The 6,556-nt window shown below is 36.4% G+C and overlaps 1 protein-coding gene and 1 long non-coding RNA gene across 2 annotated transcripts in view; both read left to right on the top strand.

Moving 5' to 3' along the window:
• On the top strand, nucleotides 1-1,702 carry LOC107563507 (uncharacterized). The gene is made up of 2 exons (XR_001606108.1): nucleotides 1-30; nucleotides 117-1,702. It is a non-coding gene; the product is annotated as an uncharacterized lncRNA (long non-coding RNA).
• A 1,831-nt stretch (nucleotides 1,703-3,533) lies between these two features.
• LOC107563514 (ventricular zone-expressed PH domain-containing protein-like) overlaps nucleotides 3,534-6,556 on the top strand; it is a 117,864-nt gene continuing 114,841 nt past the window's right edge. The window contains exon 1 of the mRNA XM_016248407.1: nucleotides 3,534-3,626. The gene's annotated coding sequence lies outside the window, so the exon portion shown is untranslated. The remainder of the gene's footprint in view (nucleotides 3,627-6,556) is intronic.

Here is a 6,556-nt window from a genome sequence, read left to right as displayed (position 1 = left end):
TCACAGGCAGCCCCAGACTTCCTGTCGGAGGTGAGGAACCATTTCAATCCACAGAGCATCAGCCGTCAGGGAGATATTCTCAGATAACGTGGCCTCCATCTTTGTTTTCTTCTCAGGATTCCGGAGTTTAAACCCTCCCCTCACCATCGTTCGGAAGACGTTCGAGTCGACGGAGAACCCGGACGACTTCCTTCCGTCGGTGATGACGTGTGTGAACTACCTGAAACTGCCGGATTACTCCAGCATCGAGATCATGCGCGAGAAACTGTTGATTGCTGCGCGCGAGGGCCAGCAGTCTTTCCATCTGTCTTGATCTCACCCTCCTGCACCCTCTCACTCAAAATGGCCTTTAATCAACTCACTGCAGAACCACACAAATCGTGACTTCTTCCTTTAGAGTTCCTCTTCCTCTTTCATTTTTTCTTTTCCTTTTTCTTTCCGTTTTTTTTTTTTTTAAACAAACACCCACACTGAGGAAAAATATGTACAGCCTACTTGTTTAAAGAAAAGCAGCTTGCAGAAACTAAACGATAGAACATAAGAGACTTCCTTTTGACTCCTGACCAGGAGGAAAGGGTGTTATGCGACTCGTCAGATAAAAAAAAAAAACGGAAGAAAACTTTTTTTTAAAGAAACGAAACTTCAGAGCAGATTATAAAATATATCAGTAGTTGAGAGATGTTCAAGCCGAAAAAAAGAGGAGAAAATCTGGGTGACGTTTTAAAACTTGCGTTGCTGTCTGATGTATCAAGAAAAAAAAGGGATGTTTTTTTTTTTCTCCTGGTGAATGACATCTTCACTGTGTGTTCCTGTTAGGGAGGGGGCATCCATCAAGCTGGCGAGGGTTCCTATAGCTCCAAAGATCATTTGTACAGACAAACATTTGCAGATTTTGCTTATTCGACACATTTGATAGAATAGCTGTGTGCTCTCCTCCCCAGTTTCCCCTCTGTTCTGTATTATACCCCCGAACGTCTTGTTACATTTTGGTTCCACTTTGTTTAATTTCTCTTGTGTCTCCTTTTTATTTGAGAGAATTTTGAACGTGTAAGAGAGTTCCAGTTGGTTGAATGCGGGTAGTGTTGGAAGTGTAGTATCTTTATTATATTATTATTATTATAATTATTATTATTATTTTGGTTTGTTTTGGTTTTTTTAACCCAAGTTGAAATTGTTTTCTGGCCGACATTTCACATAAAGTGTCAGCTCCATGTTGAAAAGATGTTTCCATTGTGTTGGATGAATAGACTCCTATATGGTTATAGTAGTGTGCCTCTGCTGGACTTCTGGGGACTTGAGGTCTTAACGATGGGCCTGCTGAAGTTGCTTGGCTGGTGAAGCCGGGCTTTATTCCCGTAATGTAGCTGAGCACAAGAAATTCATTTAAAAGAATTGGCTGGTCTTATTTTATGGTTTCATGGCCAGATAGCATTTCAGAAAAAAAAAGAAAAAGTTCATTAAATAAAATAAAGTTTATATGCAGTTTTCACACCCGGTTTGAGGTGGGATTGCCTGCTTTTTTGTTTAATTTTCTATTGTTTCTTTTTTTCCTCTTGCTGTAGTTTATTTTTGCACTGCTGGCTTGGAACAAACCGTGGTGTGCTCTGCAGTCTGTGGCCAGGAGGAGGTGCTGCTGTGCGCTCTCCTGTCCTCATTGTTCATGTGCTGGTTTCTAAGATCTGCAATAATTTACTGCATCAGGTTCATGTTTTTACCTGAACATAAATAAAGTAATTGTTTGACTCAGTCTGTGCTGGTGTTGGTTAAAGTCTAAAATGAACCTTGTCAAGGGTCAAAAGCAAATGAGTAGTTGCCTCTAGTCAGTGAAGAGTATGATACTGAATGAGCAGTATATGAGTTTAAAGTACCCTGATGAAATAATTTAGCTAGTTACAGATATGACAGAAATGCAATTCATTTGCTGTATTTGAGCTATGAATATTGGTTTGTGTGCTTATTTGGGGAGGGTGTGCATTTGAAATGCCAACAAAAGCATCAGGCAGTAACTAATATGTGACCCTGGACCACAAAATCAGTCATAAGGGTCAATTTTTCGAAATTGAGATTTATAGAACATCTGAAAGGTAAATAAATAAGCTTTCCATTGATGTGTGGTTTGTTAGGATAGGACAATATTTGGACAAGATACAGCTATTTGAAAATCTGGAATCTGAGGGTGCAAAAAAAAAAAAAAATCAAAAGATTGAGAAAATCGCCTTTAAAGTTGTCCAAATGAAGTTCTTAGCAATGCATATTACTAATCAAAAATTAAGTTTTACGGTAGGGAATTTACAAAATATCTTCATGGAACATGATGTTTACTTAATGTCCTAATGATTTTTGGCATAAAAGAAAAATCTATAATTTTGACCCATACAATGTATTGTATGCTATTGCTACAAATATACCCCAGCGACTGGGTTTGTGCTCCAGGGTCACATATTAAGTTTTTTTCTGTACAATATAGTACATTTTTGTATTAATATTATTGTACTGTTAAAATTAATTATTAACAACATTAAGATTACAGTGCAAATATTTATGGCTGTCTTCATTTATTTGCTTTGAAACGTTCAACCATAGAGCTTTTATTCTGGTGGGAAAGCACATTGCAAATTTGGGAGGAATGTTGACTTGTGTTATGTTTTTCACATGCACAGCACTCGCAAAGATCAAGTTTGCGTGGAGCAAAATGAGCTAACGACTTTAACAAGGATTCATTTAGATGTCATTTATACAGTGACTTTGCATTATTTTACATTTGATTAGTGAATTTCAATGACCTGGTCTTTCAATTTCTTGTTAGACCTATTTGGAAAAGTCTCTTGATTGACGAAATTGGCACGACTTAAAGGAGAAGTTATTTTCTGAAAATGTACTCTCCCTCAGGCCATCCGAGATGTACTGTAAATGAGTTTATTTTTATCAAAACAAATTTACTGTAGCATTCTATCACTTGACCTCCAATGGATCCTCTGCAGTGAATGGGTGCCGTCAGAATGGGAGTGTTTGATCTGAAACATTAAAGTGACAAACATGCCAAAAAATAAGAAATCAGGAAGGGGGCCAACACCTATTCACACCACTGTGTCCGTATAGTGCGTGGCGTGGCGTGGGGGGACCATGTCAATATGTTCCTCAACATTTTAGTGTACTTGTTTACCAAGGAAACAACCAGAGTGAGATCATATCGTCGTCTGAAACAAAGAAAAATCAAGGTAAATATCTTGTAAGCAGTGTTTAGTTTTGTGAAACAAAAACATTCAAAAGGTTTACGGATTGTGTGTTTAGGATACAAAGAATGTCAAATGTAATTTCCACCACACAATGTTATTAAACCACTATGTATAATTTGATACGTGATGGAAATGTTGAAAAATGCGAATGTAACGAAGTCTCCCTCCAGGACCTCAGAAATGCACCTGTTGCTAAATGTGAGTCCAGCTCTGTCCACGCGGCGGCGGATCCCGCCCACAGCTCTCCGCTGACGGGGAAATACCACCGCGTCCTGCGGGAGAAGGTGTCGGGACCGTGAGCATCTCGCCGTGGACTCTTCAGAAAACCAACGTTTCGCATTCTTGTTTTCATATCGGCTGCAAAGCCACGGACTGCTGGACAGATAGAGGGTGAGTGACCTTGAGTATTTTGAGAGCCTGTATTTGCTCATATGATGCTTGAGGAATGTGTTTTGATATCAGCTTGTCCCAGCAAAAGTTGATCTGAGGGGTGCGAGAAACATCCATCTGCTTGCAATATGATTCCGAGAATTCATGCATGTCGATGTGTTCAAATTTGGACTTACGGACGCGGTCACTCTGAATACACACACAATCACGTGCAAAGGATCTCAATACAAAATTAATAATAGCCTTATTAAAGTTGTTGTGTTTGGCAGATATGGTTCGTATTCTAGCTTTAATGCGACATTGTGCGGTGCACTCTGTTGATGTGCGGCTACCGTCAGGCTTGAAGGATGAGTAAAGCACGGTGATCTTGAATTATAATTCATGTTGCAAGGTCTGCCTTTTTCAGTGAATTGATTGAACCGGTTCTTCGCGTTGTCATTAAGAAAGGCAAATGACTTTAATAACAAACTAGAAGAAATGTTACTAATAAAACGAATTGGAATAAAGTTTACCTCTGTGTAGCGGTTTTATCAGCACACTAAAACTACGACACACTGCTTTATTGCAACTCTTAGTCATTCTTGAGACGTGGGACAAAACGGGTCCAGCAAGGGTAACTGCTATTAGCTTTAAAAAATAGAAATATTTTACAATTTAAATGTCAGGAGGGATTAATAATAGAATGTATTTAACACAATTATCACCTTTTAATAAAATTCTCATCCAAATACACACACAAAATTATGATCTTTAAAAAAGCATCATATGACCCCTTTAATGTCCTCTCACTACATCTAAAACACTACATCACTACACCTTATCCACAGAGAAGGGTTCAATCATTCATATGCAATAAAATTGATAAAAAAAAGTTTTTAATGATGATAAATAGCTTGTTTTATCAAAAGCAACACTTAATAATATCTCATATCAAATCAAGGTTGTTGTTTTTTTTAATGACACATGCATGTTTCATAAGATTTTAAAGTTGCGTCCCCACTTTGTCAACACCGTCAGACATTCAATAAAATGTAATAAAATCAGAGAATATCAGGGACAGCTGTCACTCTAAAGGTCCCCTTTGCTACAGTTCACCTCTGCAGAGTACAGCAGTGTCAGACAGGCTCTGCTAATTTTTATAGTTTTAGAATATTTTAAATCCTAATGTTAATGTTTCCTGTGTCACAGCCATGATATGTCAACACCATCTTCCTATTTCTGAGGAAATTATTTGAAATATCGAGAATTTTATTCTCCTGAAGCAGGTTCCGTTAGCAACAGAAAAAAAGAAAACGGCTACTACATGAACTCCACTGGTTTTGTGAAAAATGTCAAATTTGTCAACACCGTCAGATGTCACCACCATAAGATCTTGTGTTCCAATGATATATCAAAATACTTCAATGTGACTCTTGAATAAAAGCTTTATAAACAATAACATACTCACTGTTTGTTGTGTTTGTTTTAATACAGTAATTGACTGATTCAATGTATTTGATTTAAAATTACTACAAATTCAGGTTTTCGTCACATCCGTCAGATGCGTCAACTCCGTCAGTTAAATATTTTGATAAGATTTCATTATGATATTTTATATTTGTTGTGCAATTATTGGTCATATGTGAAAGTGTAATCTGTCTGCTAACACCAGAATGTGTTTTGAAATGTTAAAAACATCTCGAATGCTGTTAAAGATAAAGTTGAAATTATATTACACAGTCCAAGGTAAAAAAAAAAAAGCACATTTTGTTAAAAGAGAAATGTTGGGAGGTTGTATCAAAGCATAGCTCAGTACATATGAGATACATATATGTAGTTTCATTTGTCTGAGTACAAGGTTTTATTTTTTTCAATTTTGCACCCTGTTTTGTCCCACTTCTCAAGAATGACTGGCGATGCTAGAGGTTTATGAACCGAATCATTGAATCGAACGGTGTTCAAAACACACAAATGAGTTGCACTAATTTTCACGGGCATTTCATCGAACATTCAGACTGGGATGAGGAGGCCGTGCAAGCTCATAGAAAAAGCGGGCTGATGAAGGAGAAATGTGTTTTTTTTTTAATTTTTTTTTTTTTATGTCCTAACACCGTACTAAACAACTTGCTGGTTAATTAAAACTTAATTCAAAGCTGGTCTCTTCACACAGACAGAGGTAACTTATGTGACTATGTGACTTCTAATTAGGGATGGGCGATACCCCTTGTTTTCGATACCGATATTTTTCAAGGCAGTATCGTCGATTTCGAGATTTCGATACTTATACCACTAAACTTTTAAATTATGAAATTTTATTAAATTCCCAAGAGTAAAATGGGTAATGAAAACCACTTAACTTTGTTTAAAATGCATTCTAACCGGTTTAATCCCAAATTTTTCCCAAACATGAAAATATCCAAATGATGTGTCATTAGTAAACCTTTGAAATCAATTTTTTTTATTTTTGTTTGGAAAAGTGTGTGAAATAGTATTTTATGGTCAGTCACAATTGCAACCGGCGGGATAATGTGTATACTGAATTAACATATTTCTGCAGTCTTAAAAATTGTTATATAGCTTAGCCCAGCTATTTTAAACTGTTGATCACATTCTAGGGTTACTATTATGCATTTAAAAAACCCTTATACAACATTGATAGGAATACTGAGATCAAATACAACCATCAGCGTATTTCAAAATTGTTACTTTTTGGTAGCATATATCATTTTATTTTTATATTAGTGCTACCAGTATTACAACATTAACATTCTAACTTATTTGTAACATTTGAACTTTTGATTTAGTGCAATATTTTGGACTGCCAGTGACAGGCTGTTGCATGCATAAAATGTAAAATTTTTATTCGGACAGTGTATGATTTCTATTAACATTACAGAATAGAACATGATCAATATTATCTTTCAACGTTCAATTTAAATAATTGTAATTGC

The sequence above is a fragment of the Sinocyclocheilus grahami genome, unplaced genomic scaffold, assembly GCF_001515645.1.
Source record: "Sinocyclocheilus grahami isolate Dianchi unplaced genomic scaffold, SAMN03320097.WGS_v1.1 scaffold877.1, whole genome shotgun sequence".
NCBI lineage: Eukaryota > Metazoa > Chordata > Actinopteri > Cypriniformes > Cyprinidae > Sinocyclocheilus > Sinocyclocheilus grahami.
This window is presented reverse-complemented; position numbering and strand designations above follow the sequence as displayed.